Here is a 19,015-nt window from a genome sequence, read left to right as displayed (position 1 = left end):
TTTCCCGAAGTGCTGGGGATAAACCTGGCTGGAGTGGTATCGTTTCTTTGTGTGTAATCTGACTAGTTCCTTTTTTATAAAAGAGGTGGAAGTTCTGAGTGGTCACGAGTAACCCCTGAACGAATCTCGACACGGGGAGGTCTGGGCTCCTCCGTCCCAGGCTGCTCTGGTCCAGTGTCTGTTGGAAATATCACAACAGTTCAGCTCTGAGCACAGCTGATGACTCACTTAAGCCTTTTCCTCAAGTACCTAAAACTATAGTTGCCAGTTATTTAAAAACAACAATATAGGCTAGTACTTTGTGAAGATGTAAATATGAGTATATACTTCAGCCAAATATTAATACCTTAAATTAATATAATATTAATAATATCAGTGTATATAAATGAATACTTTGTTTTGGCTTTGCTGCTTAGCTCTGGGGCCTTTTCCTTGTTGGAAAAACTGAGATTTGGCTGCTGTAACATGAGGCTCAATTGAGAAAGGCCTCATAAGAACCTGAGCTGAAAAATCCATTTAAATGAAGCCCAGTTAAATTAAACACAGACTATTAAAGTGAACGTAATCATGGACAACTCAATGAGTTTTCACAAAATCAAGTTTTATGAACGCATTGATTTATTTTTCTGGCATACTGCTGAGGGAAACTTGGGTAGTTTCTGGCTTTTGGCTTTTGCATACAGAGCTGCTATGAATATCCTGTCTTGATGTTGGTCATAAATGCGAGATGAAATTCCTGGTTGGAGGGAGCACATATGTTCCTGGATGTGGGCAGTAGGAGACAGTGTCATACAGGTTCTCAAAATGCCCTTGCTCATTGTGTCGTCTCGGTGCTCCATTTGCTCAAGATCTTTACAATATTTTGTATTTCCTCTCTTTTCTGCCACTCTGTTAGGTGAGTCCTAGTATCTCCTTGTGGTTTTAGTTGCATTTCCCTGATGGCTAATGAAGTCGAACATTTTAAAAACTATTTATTGGTCATTTAAATATTCTCTTTTGTGAAGTATCTGTTCAACCTTTGTTCATATTTCTATTGAGTCATTTGTATGTTTCTTACGGACTTGTGGAAGTTTTTGATTCTCCTGGACAAGTTCTGGATAAGAACCCCCTGCCAGATACATCTATTGCAAATGTCTTCTTCAGCCCTGTGGGCTGACTTTTCACTTTCTTAATAGTGTCTTTGAATGAGAAGATCTTGATTTGTCAATATTGCTTCTTTTATGGTTAGAATATTTTGTGTTCTGTTTAATAAATCTTTGCCTTCTCCAAAGTCATGGAGATTTTGTTCTATGTTTTCCTTAAAAGCCTTTGTCGTTTTGTCTTTCACATTTAGATCAGTGGTCCATCTACAGTTGGTGTTTGCCTACAGTATCAGGTGGTTCGCGGTCAGATTTTAATTTTTCCATTTGATGGTTGACGTGATTCATTTACAGAAAAGAAAGCCCTTTTCCCCACTTGGCTTCAGTGTCATGTTTGGCATAATTTAGTAACTGTGTGTGAAGGAGTCTCTTTCTGGGCTCTTCTCTCTGTTGTACTGGTCAGCTTTTTTTTTTTTTTTTAATTTAAATTTAAATTTGTTTTTATTTGGTGTTATCACTGGTCAGCCTATTTAGACCTGCGCTGACACAATACAGTCCTGATTATTACAGCATGAAAACAAGACTTGATAGCTGGGAGGGTAAGCCCTCCAGATTTATTCCTCTTTAAGATCATCATGGCTACCTCTTACACTTTATATTTTGATAGAAATTTTAGAATCACCTGTCAACTCGTTCAAAAACCCTACAGAGATTTTGACTGGGATTACTCTGTATTTATAAATAAGTTTGGAAAGAATGGACATATTTACACCACAGGCAGCCCTTATTTTATTGTGCTTTGCAGATATTATGTTTTTTACAAATTGAAGTTCTTTGTCAGTCCTGCATTGAGCAAGTCTATTGGCACCATTTTCCCAGCAGCATTTGCTCACGTCGTGTCTCTGGGTCACATTTTGGTAATTCTCACAACATTTCAAATGTTTTCCTTATTGTTAGGTTTGTTCTGGTGATCTGTGATCAGGGATCTTTGATGTTTACTATTGTAATTGTTTTCAGGCGCCACTAACCGCGCCCGATTTAGACAATGAACTTAATTGATAATATTGTGTGTGTTATGACTGCTCCACTGACTGGCTGGTCCCCCATCTCTCTGCCTCTACTCAGCCCCCCCTCCATTTCCTGAGGCACAACAATATTGAAATTAGGCCAGTTAATAACCCTGCAGCGGCCTCTAAGTGTTTAGAATCACCTGTCAACTCCTACAAATACCCTACAGAGATTTTGACCGGGATTCCATTGAACTTAAAGAATTAACATATTCTTTCCAAACTTATTTAGACATCTCTCACTTAAAATCAAAAGCTAAGAATGATTAAGCTTTACAAGGAAGACCATGTCCGAAAGCTAGGCTACTTACACCAAAAGGCCAGCCAGGTTGTGAATGTAAAGGAAAAGTTATTGAAGTAAATGAGAAGTGTTACTCCAGCGAACACACAAATGATAAGAAAGTGACACGGCCTTAATACTGATCCAGAGAAAGTTGCGGTGGTCCGGAGAGAAGATCAAGCCAGCCACGATCTTCCCTTAAGCCAAAGCCTAATCCAGAGCAAGGCCCTGACTCTCCTTAATTCTATGAAGGCGGAGGGAGGTGAGGAAGCTGCACAAGAGAACTGTGAGGCCAGCAGAGGTTGGTTCATGCAGATTCAGGAGAGAAGCCGTCTCCATCACGTAAAAGTGCAGGTGAAGCAGCAGGTGCTGATGGAGAAGCTGCAACGAGGTCTCCAGCAGACGTAGCTCAGATCACGAAGGAACGTGCTGCTAAACAGCAGGTTTTCAGTGTGAGTTAAACAGCCTTCGATGGGAAGAGGAAGCCACCTGGGGCTTTCTTAGTTGGGGAAGAGAAGTCAATGCCTGGCTTCAAAGCTTCAAAGGCTGACCCTCTTGCTAGGAGGCTCTGCAGCTGATGACTTTAAATTGAAGCCAATGCTCATTTACCATTCCAAAAATCCTCGGGCCCTTGAGAATGATGCTAATGCTTCTCTGCCTGCATTCTGTAAATGGAAAAACAAAGCCTGGACGACCTCACATCCATTTCCGACATGGTTTACTAAATGTTTTAAGTCCACTGTTGAGACCTACTGCTCAAATAAAAAAAAAAAGGTTTCTTTCAAAATATTACCACTTATTGACGATGTATCTGGTCCCTGAGGCTCTGATGGAGTTGTACAAAGAGTTGTTATTGTTTTCATGCGGGCTAACACAACATCCATTCTCCGGCCCACAGATCAAGGAGAAATTTTGACTTTCAAGTCTTCTTATTGAAGAACTGCGTTTCATACGGCTCGAGCTGCCACGGACAGTGCTTTCCCCGATGTAGCTGCACAAAGTCAATTGAAAAGTTTCTGGAACGGATTCGCCATTCTAGGCACCATTCGGAATGTTTATGATTCATGGGAAGAGGTCAACAGATCAGCATTCACAAGAGTTCGGAAGAAGTCGATTCCAGCCCTCATGGATGACTCTGAAGGGTTTACGGCCTCGTGGAGGATGTCACCGCAGACGTGGTGAGAATAGCAAGAGAACTAGAATTAGAAGTGGAGCCCAAAGCTGGGATGAAGTCGCTGCATCTCAGGATGAAACTCGAATACATGAAGATGCTTTTTATGGATGAGCAAAGAAAGTGGTTTCTTGAGATGGAACTTACTCCTGGTGAAGATGCTGTGAGGATTGTTGAATTGACAACAAAGGATTGGAATAAACTTAGTTGCTAAGGCGTTGGCCATGTTTTCTTAGTTTTAGATTTTGCCAGAAAGTGTGCGTAAGAGGCTCAGATAATGTAATCATTTATCAAGAGCATTCTCTCTTCTTCTGTGAACAGGTGAAATGTGGTGTTGAGAAGCTCCATTTGATCAGACTCAGTTTTAGATGCACGCTGGATGCTGGTCTGCCCCGTGTCACTGGTGAGGTCTTCCTGGGCTTTTCATAGATAGTCTTACGAGTCTCTGTCTTCCAAGTCCTGAAAAATTGTGAAAGATCCAGGTGTGCTCCCTGGAGAGTCACAGCCCTGCTCTCCAGTGTTCAGTTCCTCAGGACGAAAAAAATCTCGCAAATGTCTTGAGGGGAAAACAGGTCATGTGTCTGAGGCTGACCCTGTCCTTCTAGGAGGCTTTGACTTGTAATTACTTCAAGGCTTTAGGAGATTTCACTGCATTTGAAAGCTTTCAGCCTCCTTCCCCAGCTACCTACCCTAATGTCTTATTTTGCAGCCTGTTACGTGTTTTGAGTTCCCTCAAGTTTCTAATCTATCAGAGCTGCCCCACACCGACCCCTAAAAACTTAGCTGGTTTCTCTCTTCCCAGCAGGGTCCTCTGTCTGAGCCAAGCTCACATCGCAGCTTGCAGCCACAACTCAGGAATGTCTTTAGACAAAATAGCTGGCAATCGTTAGTCCCCATTCTAATTATTCTCTCTTCTCTGAAAACAATGTTCCAACTCCTTACTGCTTTCACAGCTCTCTGATGCTTTTAAAAATACAGCTTCTTAAATGGATTCATACTTGTCCAGTGATTATGGCAAGACTGGGTATATCTTTTATCTGGGACACCCTCCCCAGAAGCAGACATTCTTGGCAGCCTTATCTTGATCTTCATTTCCCAATTGGTTATAAACCCATGTTTCTCAGGGTACTTTAAACCATACAAAATTTTTTTTTTTGTTTTCCTTATTCATTTCCTCATGAGTGAGATACATAACATTTTGGTCTGTGCTAAAAATAACACTGAGAATTGTACTTTGCTCGCTACATACTCAGAGGACAGAGCACCAGGAAGCCAGTTTGCAGTACTAGTACCCCCCTTTAGCAGTGGGGCCTTTGCTCATCAGAGGAGGGGTTTTTCTGCACATCAGGGTGGATGAGAGGGAAGCCAGAGGAGGCTGAAGTCCCAGCTAATGCCTGAGACTGAAAGGGTGGAGAGAGGGGGTTTCCAAGGTGGTTTTCCACGCCCCAGCCCCAAGACAATGCATTTTTCTTTTGTAGTAAAAGAGTAACGTCTCTTGTCAATAGGCTATTCATTCAGGATCAAGTGAAATTTTGCTAAGATGCACTTAGACATATTCTTTTATTTTTTGGAGGGGGAGGTAATTAGGTTATTTATTTATTTTTTTAATGAGAGGACGGGGGATTGAGCCCCGGATATCCTGCCTGCTAGGCACACGCTCTTCCACTGAGCTCTACCCTCCCCCTTGCTAAGATGCACTTAGAAAAGGAAAGTCAGCCCAGAAAGGGAGACAACTCTATACATAAACCAAAGCTCCATACAAATGCTGCCTAGAGTGAGAGCATTTTGAAGTGAGAGCATTTTGAAGTGAGAGGCAGAATATGAACTGGTTCCCACCTTTCATTCACAAGAGGTTGATGAGAAAATAATATTTGGTGTGATGGACTTGTTGGCAATTCAAGTAACTCAATGTAGAACATTTGTCTGGATTTAGATTCCTGTGGCTCAGACTTCCTAGGGTGGGTGATGGTTGCAGATGGTGAAGGAGGGGTAGTGAGTGAAAGGTCAAATTAAAAAATAAAATAAAAGAACCGTCATTTTAAGAGACAGAAAAGAAAATGCCACCGATCTGGCTCATCTTTTCGAGAAAGCTAGCAAAACCCTGTAAAACTCCGGTGTAACAAAACAAAATGACAACTGGATAAAACAAACACACGTTTAAACCCTTGTGCAAGATAATGTATGCTCTGTGATGGGGTGGCTGATCAATTTCGGTTACCCAGAAAAAAGCTATTTATTAACTGGTCACCATCAACATTCGAGAAGGTTCCGTGTTACTGGATACTGAATCTCGGAAATGACTGCGTTTGTTCATCAGAGGTAAGAATATGTGACTTGGCCCTGTGAATGTAGGTCACTGTGTCTGTGTGTGAGAAGATGCTGCATTTGTACTGAAAAGGATAGAGGTGACACAATTTTTATACTTGATTGATTTCCAAAGAGACAGCTATAAGGCCCAGCAGTGGAGACACGTGGAAGCATATTTCCTAGGATGAGTATTTTATTTAGCAGAGTGGTAGCAGACTGCTCCCTCATACACACACACACACACACACACACGCAGCCACACACACACACACACACACACACACCTCTCCCCACGCATTTGATGATAACGGCTGTTCAAGTTACGCAAATCAACATGACCTGTTGATGTCCTTGGCCTGGACGCGGTGGTGCTTGGGGGCCCTTTGTGTATCAGTGACAAAAGGGGCAGGAACACACGAGTGTTCAGTTTGTAGTCTCTGAGTCTTCTGTGTCATATTCTATAGATATTTTTACAAGTTTCTATTCAAAAGGATGCATATACTTCTGATAAAATGTCTATAGTATTTTTGGAAAAACAGGAAGATGAAATCAAGCCTGTATTATGAACAATTCCTTCCTCCCCAAACAGCCACTGTGAGTGTCGTGGAGGTGGTATCCATCTAGACTTTTAAAATGTAGTGTGTGGATAAAACCTTTTTTCCTTTTTAAATGTCAAATAAAAACCACAGAAGGAGTTAAGTGTGAAGAAGGCATCATGGGTCGGAATAGGAGGTGATACATACTACATGGTACTTACAAAAGTCACGTAATAGCTTAAAAAATCCACTTGTGATGTAATGTCAAATCGAAAGAGATTACAAAGACGTGTGTGCATAGAAAAAAAAGAGTAGATGGAAATACTCCAAAATGCCAAGATCGGGAAGAATGTTTAAATCTTCTCTTTTTCCCTATCTTCTGTGTTGTGGTTATATTCTTTATAAGAAAATATTTTTAAAAATCTATACTAATCAGAAACTTTTGAACCGTCCTACAAATTTATTGACATAGTTAACTCGGTCAGAGAACCGCCGAAGACAATGTTTTCACCTAAAGTTTAGCGACACAGTGAGTTGGGCACATTTATTGGGCTGTGACTCATATTTAGAACCTGACATTTAATAAATGTATCATCTTACCTTATTAAAAACAATGACTTCCTCATTCACTGGAAGAACTAAAACCTACACCCAAAGTTCACAGAAATCCACGGCTAGGCCCTGGGGTAGCATAAACCAGGAAGGGCGTTGAAATTTGTAGATCTGAACTCCAGTCTTGGATCTGTCCCTGCTGGCCCTAGCCCCCTATTTCAACATGTGAATAGCAATGAAAAAGTGCCCTTCTTAGCACATGGATGTGTCATGAGAGCAAGACAAAAACAACACAAGACAACCCACAAGCTGAGCCCCGACTCAGAGGAACAAGCAGAGATAGGGGAAGGAGTCCTGGTGGATGCGCACGCCCACCCAGGTGGCCTTGGTCTGAGCACTTCCGGGATGCGGCAAACATATCCTCTGTGGATGGGGCGTGTTTCGTTGCTGACAGCTCTGTTGCTACAAGGATCTTTCTTAAGCAGGCTTCCGGAACTGTCTACCCCAGGGTTCTGGTTCCATCTTTGGGGCGGGGCCCCTTGGCCCCTCGCAGGGCCTGATGGCTTCCGGGTGTGCAGATACCAATCCCCTCGGCCTATGGGCGGGCGGGCCGGCCTGGCTGGCCTTCTCTGGCCACGAGCAGTCCTTGCTAGCATTTTCTCTGAGCGTCATGATGGGGGAACTTATGGAAAACCCTGCGCGGGAGGACCCTCTCAGGAGTGACCGCCCTCCCTGGCAGTGGAGATCAGGCTTATACGTGCAGTCTCTGATCACACTTGGGGTCCACAGAGCACATCTCAGTCAGTCAAGAACATGGCTTCTGTCTGGTTTTGTCTTCCACCAGTGGGTTTTACTTTTCGTGTGCCTTGTTCTGTCCTTACCCAATTAGTTTCGGGAAGTCAGTGTCGGGTTTTAGCTTTGTCTCTGTTAAATGTCGTATTGTTAGACTTGGCCTGTGGTTCCATCACAGCGGGACCTGCTGGGGTCCTGATTTGCTCACTCAGTGGATTCACAGTCCATTCTGACTCCAGGCCCCCATCCTGGGGTCAGCTGTGCCCTCACTGCTGTAGGAAGTCTCCCCGCAGCTCCCAGCTCCCTTCCCAGCCTCTCGCTTGGCTTCGTGGCCCCGTCCTCCCCTGCGTGCATGCCCGCCCCCCCACCCCGGGAACGTTACCAGGATCCACCTTCACACTCTGGTTCTTTTTGCTAAGGCTCACTTGGTAATTATTTTGGCTTCAGATTTCAGTTTTGCTTTCTAATCTTGAATTTGCTGGGAAAGTGTATCCCTTCCAACCACCCCACCTTCTCTGCTCTTGACTTGCTACACCTGGAGAGTGACCGCGACCTTGTCCACCCCCAGCCTGGCTGCCACTTTCCTGGGAGGGACCAAGTGGGGCGCCCGAGGTTTTCCACTGCTGACTGCTCTTCAGATTAACCCATTTGTCACGGAGAATGGGTGTCTATGAACATATCCATCTTTACGAACTTCATTCTTCAACTTTCTCACAAGAAAGAGGTTTAAAATGCTTTCGTGAGCTCCTGACTCATTAACTTCTCAGGATTCTGCCTAATCTCCCCACCTCCAACCCCATCCAGCAGAAGATTAAGTGAGCGTCACCAGACTTGGCTCATTCTCAGTCAGTTCATGCTTTTTATTAGCAATCGTGGCTTCGTTAAGCACCAAAAGACTGTCACTGTAAGAATTCATCCAGAGTCTTTCCTGTTCACTAATTCGTGTTTGCAAAACGCCTCAAGCCCAGTGATGGCTGTGGGAGCAGCCTGGAGGTATGAAGCAGGAAGGGATGGCATTCTCCTGAGAGGCATGGAAGGAAGTTGGAAGACACAGTGTGACTTCGGGTTCTGGGCGAATCATGGAGATGATCTGATTTGTTTATGTGTCATTGCCCGGAACAGGAGTGAAATCAGCCTGCAAGGATCGAGCCGGATTCTCCCAGGGCACAACCGCAAGGTCATAAGGCAGCCACTGGGCGCGGGGTGTTAACTTTCCAGCCGAAAGGGACAAGAGTGAAACTAACAGGACGTGCCGCTGGAGATCATTTAGACCAGGGCTCCGCAAACTTCAAAGTGCACAGAGTCGTGCGGGGAATCTTGTTCTTATGCTGATTCTGATTCAGTCGTTCTGGGCCTGAGATTCTGCAATTCTAGCATGTTCCCTGGTGATGCCTTTGGCCCACAGCCACACGTTGTGTTGCAAGGATTTAGACTATACTGTATTTATTTTTTTTCCAGATGTGGAAGCTGCATTCCAGAGAGGGGAAATGATTTCCCCAAAGCCACATACTAAAAGCCAGCAGGCTTTTTCACCCAGGTCTCCTGGGACCCAGGGGTGTCTGTTTAATTACAAAATTAATTGCCAAATTGCTGGACCTAGGAAAACAGAGGTTTACCACCCTTAAGGAGAGGCAAGCTCAGATTCCAGGACTGGACACGCTTGCACGCAGGCACACACGTGCACACACGTATTTTACATGCTTCTTCCCATTCTCCCTTCTCATCAGCTGTGATGTGTAGGGAACCCCCGGACTCCACGTGGACTAAGGAAACACAGGGAACACACAGGTTACAACCACATTAAAGATATTCTTCACTGCGGATCCATTCTAAACTTCTCCATAAAAATATTCCCGGGGAAAATATCTGAGCTATTTCTGACTTCTGAAGTGTAAATACAGACATTCTGTAATTCTGCAAAGCCCATGTCGCTGATAAAATCGTATCATAATTGCAACTTCTGAGAGTGTTGACAGTAAAAGCCCTGGGCTTGGCTCAGTGAGTTCTGTGCTCCAGCCTTCCTCAGGCTCCCTGGAGTTTGGAGATTTTCCATTAACTTCTGGTATTGAGATTCCGCTGCCTGCTTTGACTGTTTGTTTTTCCTGAACTCTGTGGGGGACTAAGCAACTTGCAAAACACCGCCAGGAGAGAGAGAGAGAGAGAGAGAGAGAGAGAGAGAGAGAGAATGAGAGAGAGAGGGGGGGAGAGAGAGAGAGAGAGAGAGAGAGGGAGAGTGTGTGTGTGTGTGTGTGTGTGTTTCTCCTTGCTGCAAGCAGGCAGGAGGAAGGAAGAAGTCGTCTGGAGTGGAAAAGAGAGAAAAATCCTGGAAATGAAACCTTTCCTCTCCCCTAGATGCTCAGTAATGATAATAATTAAGCTAAACTGATTAGAAAACAATGGGGTCACAAACTCCAGTTTTGGGAGGCAAACACCGACGGTGAGTTGAGCCCATTAGGGTCTTGTGTACAGCTTCCCCATCTACTGGGCAGTAACCTTCTTGGGGCCAAAAGCTGGGTCTTCCTGATTCGTTTTTGGTTTTTCCAAAGAGCACAGAGAGGGTCTTGCACCCCGTGGGAGGCCAGAAGCATCTCTTCAGCGACATGTCATTCACCGTGCAACGTGACTAGCACCTGGCGGGCAGCCCGGAGGCGCTGGTGTGTGTCTAAGGGCAGGAGGAAGGCTCGGGGGAGGGCTTTGGTCTGAGAGCTGCAGCCCCCCACGGCGGCCTCTCCGGTCTCCTTTCCCGCCTCTTCTCCATTCAGAGCTCTCTGCTGGTTTTCCAGGAAAGATCAAATGAGGGTGAATGACAAGAGGAAGAGCAGGAGGAGGGAGAGAAACAGGGATGGAGACTGAGGTGAGAGAAGGGAGGAGGGGAAGGAGGTCGGGGTGGGGTGGGGTGAGGGGCAGGAGGAGCAGCCTGGGCAGAGGAAAAGGAGGTCAGACTCCCCCCACCCCGAGATGTGCCTCCCTCTGGCTACCCGTGCCCCCTGCCCCCCCTCGCTCCGATCTCTGCTGCAGGAGCCTGTGTTTTTCAGGACACTTTTGGTCCCAGGTAACAGAAAACCCAGCTTGACTGACGTGGCTTAAAAACACCAAAAAGGATACTTTGGCTCTCGTCCCTGAACCGTCCAGAGATGATATGGGTTGGATCAGTTTCTAGCACTTTCTCTGGAAACCCCTCCCTTGTGTGTGGGGTTCATCCTCAAGCTTGTTTGCCTCCTTGTCTTAAAAGGAGTGCCTGTGGCAGCCATCCTGAGGCCAGTGCAGGCAGAAGCCCTGAGCCTTTCTCTGACTGGACCACCTCTGAGCTCTCTGCGAGTCCAGAGGATGCTGTGTGCTGCCTGGGGGTGCCCTGGGGGCCCACGTCCTCAATCCCTTTGGAAGGAGGAGTAGGGTGACCCTGGTTGGCTCAGACCAGTGAGGCTGCCCCTGGATCTGGGGGTGGAGTTGGTCCCCCCGAGCCTCATGGCTGCTCCACATTGGAGGAGGGATGGAAAGTTCCCCCAGCTGCTTCAGTGAGGTTGTGTTGTTAGCAATCTGTCGACCCACCAGATGGTCTCGGCCTGAACGCTCCTGTTATAGGTAGATTAAAAATGTCAGTGAAGCCTCTATGGGAATGGTGTCGCCTTAACCTCAAAATCATTCTGCTTATTCCTAATGTTGAAATGCCTGTCCATGGCTCCAGTGGAGCATTTGGTCTTTCAATTAAAGCTCATTAATCTGTCAGTTAATCACGGCGATTTGGTAATTGTCTGAAATGGGAAGGCATTCTGGGACGCTCTCTGGAAAGGATAACGAGGTGTGCGAGGAATTTGCTCGCTCCCTGCGTGCATAATTCCTGTTCCCAAATAAACAGCATGGGTCCCTGGAAAGACTCCAGAGCAATGCCACATGGGGTCCACCCGGCTCCACCCTGCTTGGCTAAGGGATCTGGGGGAAAGTACTTGCCTTTTTCCTGCCTCAATTGCCTCATCTGTAAAATGGGTTTAAATAATTTAAGTTTCCTAGGAGAGAGCCTGACACACCAGAAGTGCCCACTCTATTATTACCGAGAGAAGATGAGGGTTCAGAGCAGGGAGCATCACCCCAGGATGCAGGAGGGGGTATGCTCAGGCGGACGTGGTGAAGACCAGAAGTGTGGGAGGGGACAGAGAGGAGGGGAGTGTTGTGCGTGTGACGGCATCACATTTAAGAGGATAAGGGGAGCTTGTGGCAGGAGGCTGTCTGCAGAGCACGTGCAAGCACAGGTTGGATATGGTCTTCTGGGCGGTGGCCCATCTGGGTTGGCACAGAGGGTTCTTCTAAAGGGCAGAGGGGACCAGGTGGAAAGGTACTCGGAGGCAGCTGTGGGAGGGCCTTCGATGCCACAGTAGGTTTGGCCATTTCTGTCCTCGTGCTGCAGGTTTTTGAGGAGTCCTGTGCTGGGCTAAACCTGTGTTGTGTTGAGAACATGAATCTGAATGTGGGGCATGGGAGGGGCCGGGAGGGAAATAAGAAGGGTTCGGTGGCACCATCTTTGGTGGATGGATCAGGCTGCCACAAGCAGGAGGCTCTGGGTATGGCCCCCTCCCCCTGAATGCCCGCTGCCCTGCTGCATCTTTGAGCCCAGAGGGGACCAGTGGGCCTCCTCACCTCCAGGATGCTGAGAACAGAGCCTCGCAGGGTCACCAGGCATGTGGCAGGGACGGTAGGCCCATCGGGAAGAGGTCCTGCAGCTGAAACATGAAATGCCCTGAATTAAGGGTCCTGCAGCATCGCTGGGAGCTCCTGTCTGTGGATGTCATTTCCAGAGGCTTGGGGGGACGGGGGTGGGGTGGGCAGAAGAGGGAGCGGGTAGGAGCCCCCAGGCCTGGCCTTGACTGGCCAGACCTTGCTGCCGGGAACTGTGACAGGCTGGACGCACGTGGGCCAGCCTTGCCCAGGTTTCGAGCACAGTCATTGGAGGAGAGAGACCCAGCCTGTGAAATGTTAGAAGTGAATGTTCAGTGAAGAGTGTGGGATTGCGAAAGGGCTTGGCACGTTTTCTCATTGCGGCTGGCTGCCTGCCCGGCTCTGAGTTTCCCGTTCATAGTCCCCGCATGTGTCACTGCTGAGGATTAAAGCCCTCACGGGCGTCACCAGGAGCCCACTTTCTCCTCTCAGCCTCGGTGCCGCTGGGGCATCTGACAAGATGTGATACGTCACTCTCTCGTGCTGTGCTGCACGGGCCAGACCCCGAGCTCTTCAGAAAAAGAAAAAAGCCATTAGCATCTCAATCCAGGGCAGACGTTGAAATGCACTTTTGTTTTTAAGAACCACCATCCACTCAGTGACTGGCTTCACTTGGGGAAAAAACCCAGCGGGCTGACCCTGAGTTACCAGCTCCCGGGGACCTGCCCTCCCCAAAGCTCCAGCCATGAGGAGAGGAGACGGTAAGATGATTTATTTGCACTTTGGGTTTTTGTTTCTGTCTTTTTTGACTCCTTTCTCCTTTGATTAATTATACACTGATGAAGTATTTAGAAGGGACCCGCGGACTCTGACAGGACGGATGATGCTCTGCTGTTTGGTGAAACGAGATTTGAAGGATTTCTTGTAGTTTTGTGGCTCTGTAGGCATATTTAACCCTAAGATATATTCTGCAAGTCCTGTTAAAAGATCACTGTTCGGGGGTGTATGGCTCGGGGTAGAGCACGTGCTTAGCATGCACAGGGTCCTGGGTTCAATCCCCAGTCCCTCCATTAAAATACATAAGTAAGTAACCTGATTCCTCCCCCCACCAAGTAAATAAACACATTTAAAAAATAAATTGATAAAGAGCAGAATTAAAAAAAGCAAATCTGGCCATGCTGCTCCCCTACTTTAAGAAAGTCACAGCTAACACACACACACACACACAATCATGTGACTATGTGTGTTTCAGTCTATGGAAAATTAACTATGGGACACGTGGTAGATATATTTTATAAATAGATACTGCCTAGAAGCCATTGATGGTTACATGATTTTTGCTAAGTGTGGGGTTAAAGTGAAGGATATTCTATGTAAAGTCCATCAGCTGTAGCAGATGTCAGGACTAAGGTTTATGACTCCCCTTTATGCATCTGCAGTTTTGGACGTGCATAATCTGGTCCCATGCTTGGCTGAAGGCAATCCATGACTATAAACAGACCCCAACGATTGCATTTAAAACAATAATATATTGTATTAGCAAGACTTGTACATGCGTCCTGCCGTAAGAGCTCAGGATGTAATCTTAAAAGCTTGAGCATGTTTCTTCAGAGGCTTTGCAAGTGTTACACCTGTAGCTGTAAGGAGACTGGAGGCTTTCAAGGGGATAATTCAACATCGCCCCTGTGTTTCTTTCTTTCTTTTATTTTTCTCCTTTTTTTAAATTGAAGTATAGTCAGTTTACAATGTGGTGTCAACTTCCGGTGTGCAGCATCATGCTTCAGTCATACATATACATACATATGTTTCTTTTCATATTCTTTTTCATTATAGGTTACTACAGGTATTGAATATAGTTCCCTGTGTTGTACAGTAGGACATTGCTGTTTATTTTATACATAGTGGTCAGTCTCTGCAAATCTCGAACTCCCAATTTATCCCTTCCCACCCCTCTCCTGTCTGGTAACCGTAAGTTTGTTTTCTATGTGAAACTGCCCTGTGCTTCTTAGTGGACACCCTAGTCCTCCATACATCTTATCAGTAGTGTTGTCGTGTGAGAGAATAAGAAAACAGTATAGAATCCGAGACAGTCAAGAAAGGGAAAAGGAAAGCAAAAATGAGCACCCAATGAAGTTTACCATGCAGTTCAGTTCAGCTTAAAACTCCCTCTGCGCGTTTGCCCGGCGGCGGTTGTGAGGGTGTGAAGAGCTGGATGCGAGGAGGATGTTCTGAAACGGGCAGCTGGGGCCCGGCTGCCGGGGCGACTCTCGGTGTCCGCCCCCAGGCGGCTGGAGGCCGAGGGGAGGTTTGTGTTCACTGTGAGCGTGGGGACCCGTGGGGACCCGCTGGGAGAGGGAGGGGACTGTCTGGAAGCAGTGGGGACATTTCTTGAGGTGCATTTGGATCTTCCTAGGAGTGGCCATGAATTTGAACAGATGCTTATGGCCTGTCTCTGCCCAGCATCCAGTTTTCAATCATTTCACCCACAAGCCCTTTTGGGCACTGTCCACTTGCTTGGGAGAGAAACTCCACAGGCAGGGTCCCGGAGTGGCTCAAGTTCATTTCTAAACTACAGCCTTTAACGGTGAGATGAGTCCCGTTCCTACTTTGGTGGGTATCAATTCTCTGAGCACTTGGGCGTCCGTACGCGCTGTTTTATGACCTGCTTTTCCCTTTCAGCGATACTGTGTGAGCCGACTTGCCACGCTCACAAACGTCTTTCTACAAAAGCTTTTTGTACATTCTTCTTTAAAAATAAATCTGATTTTATTTTATTATTATTTTTTTAATGATGGTGCCGGAGATTGAACCCCGGACCTCGTGTAGGACAGGCTGCGCTCTGCCCCTGAGCTCTACCCTCCCCCTCTGCGAAAGCTTTTTAATCACATCACAGAGGTGACTTGTTAAATCATGTTAGAGATTTGATTTTTGCCTTTTTCCTTATGAACGTTACCAAAACTAACATCCTTATAGGCAAACCTATGCATCTCTTCCTGATTATTTCCTTGGAAGAAATTCCCAGAGGCGCGAGCAGATTTGAAGCTCTTGATTCTGTTACTAAATTAATCTGTTCACGTACACACCCCCTGGCCCAAATGAACAGTATGAATGAACGCTGGCTTCCCACACTTCCACCAGCATTGGGGTGTTATTTTTTTTTAAGTCATTTGAAAAAAAAAGTGTATTAATCTGATAACTGGCAAAGAGTATTTTGTTGTCTCAATTTGCTTTAAGGACACTCTCTGTGAAAGTTTCTGGCTTCCTCTTCTGCCCCTTTGGGTTTAGCTTCTTGATTTTTTTTTTTTTTTGGTTACTCATTATCAAATCAATCCTCAGTTCCAGTAACTATTGCCAACCTAATTTCTGAGGTCTTTGACCTCATTTGCTGTCCTTCAGCGACTCTGCTGAGAGTCCGAGGAAATCAGATGGCTTTGCTCTGACTTCTCACCGTTGGAAACATCTGGGGCAAATCTCAGTCCTTATGAGCTTATCTCTTTTTTATCTGTAAAATTTAGAGATAAGGATTGACTTCCCACTCCCCCCACCACAGGATCGTCCTGGGAGCAGAAAGAGAAGAGCTAGCGGCCAGTTCTTTAAGTAGAAAAAAAGGTAAAAAAGGCAGATGATACTATTACAATTGTTGTTAAAATGAAATTGGTTTATATTTTCACCTTATAAAGCATCTGGTTTTTGGAGGGTGGCCTGCTGAAGTGTCAGCAGTGTCTTCCGATTCTCTGCTTGGAAATCTGTGTGCGTGTGACTACACATTTCTTGGGGTTTTTGTTTCTTTGTTTGGTCGGTTATTGTTGGATGTTTGGATATATATGTTTTTACTGAAGTATATAGTCAGTTTACAATGCTGTGTTAGCTTCTGTGGCACAGCACAATGCTTCAGTCACACATGAACAGGCTTGGCTCTTAGGGTAAGCAGCGAGGGCTGTGTTCCAGCACAGGGATGTGCTTTAGGTTAAAAATGGGGTGCATGTTGTTGCTGATTGATCTCATTTGCAGGTAGGGTAATATGTCATTCTCAAATTGCGTTGTCACTGGCCACTCGCTTTGCACTGATCCCCAGTGAGAGCTTCGCAAAGGCAGGGGCTGGTTTTCTGTGTTCTCTCTCCGGAGCCTGGTTTGAGGTCTGACACCCTGTGGGGCACTCAATAAACATTTCTTGAATGAGTCAGCGGAAGGGAGCTAGGAACAGATTAACCTAACTGCAGGGAACTGAACTTCCCCAAAAAGGAATTACAGAGGGGTTAAAACTGGAGCTTTTCTGGGGCACATTGATTGTTTTATTTGTTTAGTGTAGGTTGGTTTCTGTTTCTAGCAAGTAAACCTTTAAAGTTCTCGATGGATGTAAAGCAAACGAATACAAAACAAGGGCAGAACCAGGAAAGTGGAGAAGGCAGCTTCTGTGGATGCAAGTCCCAGGGACTTGGCATGAGAATGAAAAGCTTTACAGGGGGCACAGAGTTCCACTCTGACCCTCAGCTCAGAGGTCGGCTGTTAAAATCAGCACCAAGTGCACGCAATGGTCTGATCCTGGTATTGAATAAGGAATGATGGTGGCCAGTAAAGAATACAGCACTTGCTACGTGTGGGACCTGGTTCTAAGTGCCCCATGCGTGAGGCAGTCTTATTATCTTACTTTGCAGATTAAGAAGCGGAAGCCCAGGGAAGTGATTTGCCCGAAGTGCTTAGTGCACCGCAGGGATTCATGACTCCGTTTGACTCTAGAGTCCATGGGTTGGTGAACCTTAGGGACAATGATGGTGGTGTTTGGAAGGCTGATGATGGCTGTGCTGTTTACCTGGGTGTGTAGCCACTGCCATGAGTCCCCATGAAGGGTTGTGCGCCGTTCTGGCTTCTTCATATCTATTGAAATTCTCATCTTTCTCACAACCTCGCAAGACCGGTATCATTACTCCAGCTCTAAGACCAAACAGTTGGAGGCTGAGAGGAGTTCAGTAAGTGACTGAAGGAGCCAGCCAGCGCTGAGACAGCCGTCAGTCCACACCAAGGGGATTAGCCCCTAGCCCACGTGCCACGTGGGTGCTGCTCCAAGGTGCTGAGGGTCCAGCTCTGCTGCATTTGGAGGTGTCAAGCTGGGAACATCATCTCCTCCGTCAGGGGTGAGGGGGCCCTCAGCCTCAGTCTCTGATTCTTTGTGGGCCAAGGCAAAATGGGACCCAGGGTGGAGTTTCAGGCCAGATACTCCCCGGTGGGACCGTTCAGTTTATTACCTCAACCTAGACGTGATGAGCGTTTAAAACAGGCGGGGACACTTTCCTTATGCTTCCTTTCCATGGAGCCCTCCTCTGCACCAAGGATGCCCTAAGACTGTCTCCAGTGAGGCTGGGAGGGAGCGCGGCGAGCTGTAGCTTGGGAGTGGGGGCCAGCTTCCTTTTCTTCTGGGCAGCTTACCCAGCTTCTCCTTGCTTAGTTGTTCCTCTTACAAAAAGGGGGTAAGAATATAATTGAAATAAGAATACAATTTAATACATAGTACTTGACTTATTTTTCTGTTAAACTTTTCAGTAAGATTTTAGAAAGTAACTTTTTTTTAAGAACACATAGATTGTGGGCTTTTGAATAGCTCACCCACACTTTAAAGGGTTTTAAATGGTGGTTCAGTGAAGTCTTTCCCTCTTTCTCACCAGTGGATGACCGTTGTTAATTGTTCCTTCCATCTCTTTCACACTGCATTCATCGAGGTTCTCTAGCAACACAGAACCGATAGGAGACATATGCATATGTCAGTTTCCTCTTGGTTATGTATGTGTCCAGCTGTCTGTCCATATCTGTCTATCTAGGAAGAGAGTCATTATAAGGTGTCGGTGGGTTCATGTCATCGTGGAGGTGAGAAGTTCCAGGACCTGCCGTCTACGAGCCGTAGACCCAGGAAGGCAGGTGGTTAGATGGCTTGAGAGCCGGTAAGCAATGCTGTAGCCTGCTGTCCAGCCCGAAGATCTAAGAACCAGGACTGCCAGGCCAGGAGAAGATCGATGTCCCAGTTCATGGGGTCAGGCAGACTGAATTCAGCCTCCTTCCGTCCTTTTGTTCTATTTAAGCCCACAAAGGATTGGAGGGAGCCCACCCACATGAGTGAGGGCCATTGCCTTACTCAGTCCACCAGTTCAGGTGCCCACCTCTTCCAGAAACCTCCTCACAGACACACCCAGAAGCAACGTTTAACCAGCGATCTGGGCATCCCGTGGCCCGGTCTGGTTGAGACGTGAAATCAGCCATCACGCACAGTGATCAAGTGCACTCTTTCTCACCCTGTTCCAAATCCACATCTCACGAGCCGCCTTTTCGCCTTTTGGTGACTTTTAAGTTGTTTGCAGTCTTTTGCTGTTAGAACCAATGTTGCAATGAACAACAAACAGCCTTGGCTGTGTCATTTTGCAGAAGTGCTCTTAAGTGTGTTTGTTGGCTAAATTCCTAGAAGTGAAACTCCTGGGTCAAAGGCTGTGTGCATTTGTGATGTGGTGTGTATTTCAGAACTGCTCAGCCACCTCCCACCAGGTTATGCTAGTTAACACCTCTGCCAGGAATGTTTGAGAGAATGTTTCTCCATG

The 19,015-nt window shown here is 46.3% G+C and overlaps 1 protein-coding gene across 1 annotated transcript in view; it reads left to right on the top strand.

The window, feature by feature from the left end:
* The first annotated feature begins 13,033 nt into the window (after nucleotides 1-13,033).
* The window catches only part of IL1R1 (interleukin 1 receptor type 1), a 58,681-nt gene continuing 52,699 nt past the window's right edge, over nucleotides 13,034-19,015 (top strand). Inside the window, exon 1 of the mRNA XM_072951243.1 lies at nucleotides 13,034-13,195. The gene's annotated coding sequence lies outside the window, so the exon portion shown is untranslated. The remainder of the gene's footprint in view (nucleotides 13,196-19,015) is intronic.

The sequence above is a fragment of the Vicugna pacos genome, chromosome 28 (assembly GCF_048564905.1).
Source record: "Vicugna pacos chromosome 28, VicPac4, whole genome shotgun sequence".
Classification (NCBI taxonomy): Eukaryota; Metazoa; Chordata; class Mammalia; order Artiodactyla; family Camelidae; genus Vicugna; species Vicugna pacos.
The sequence above is the reverse complement of the archived record's forward strand: the minus strand, read 5'-3'. Positions and strand labels throughout refer to the sequence as shown.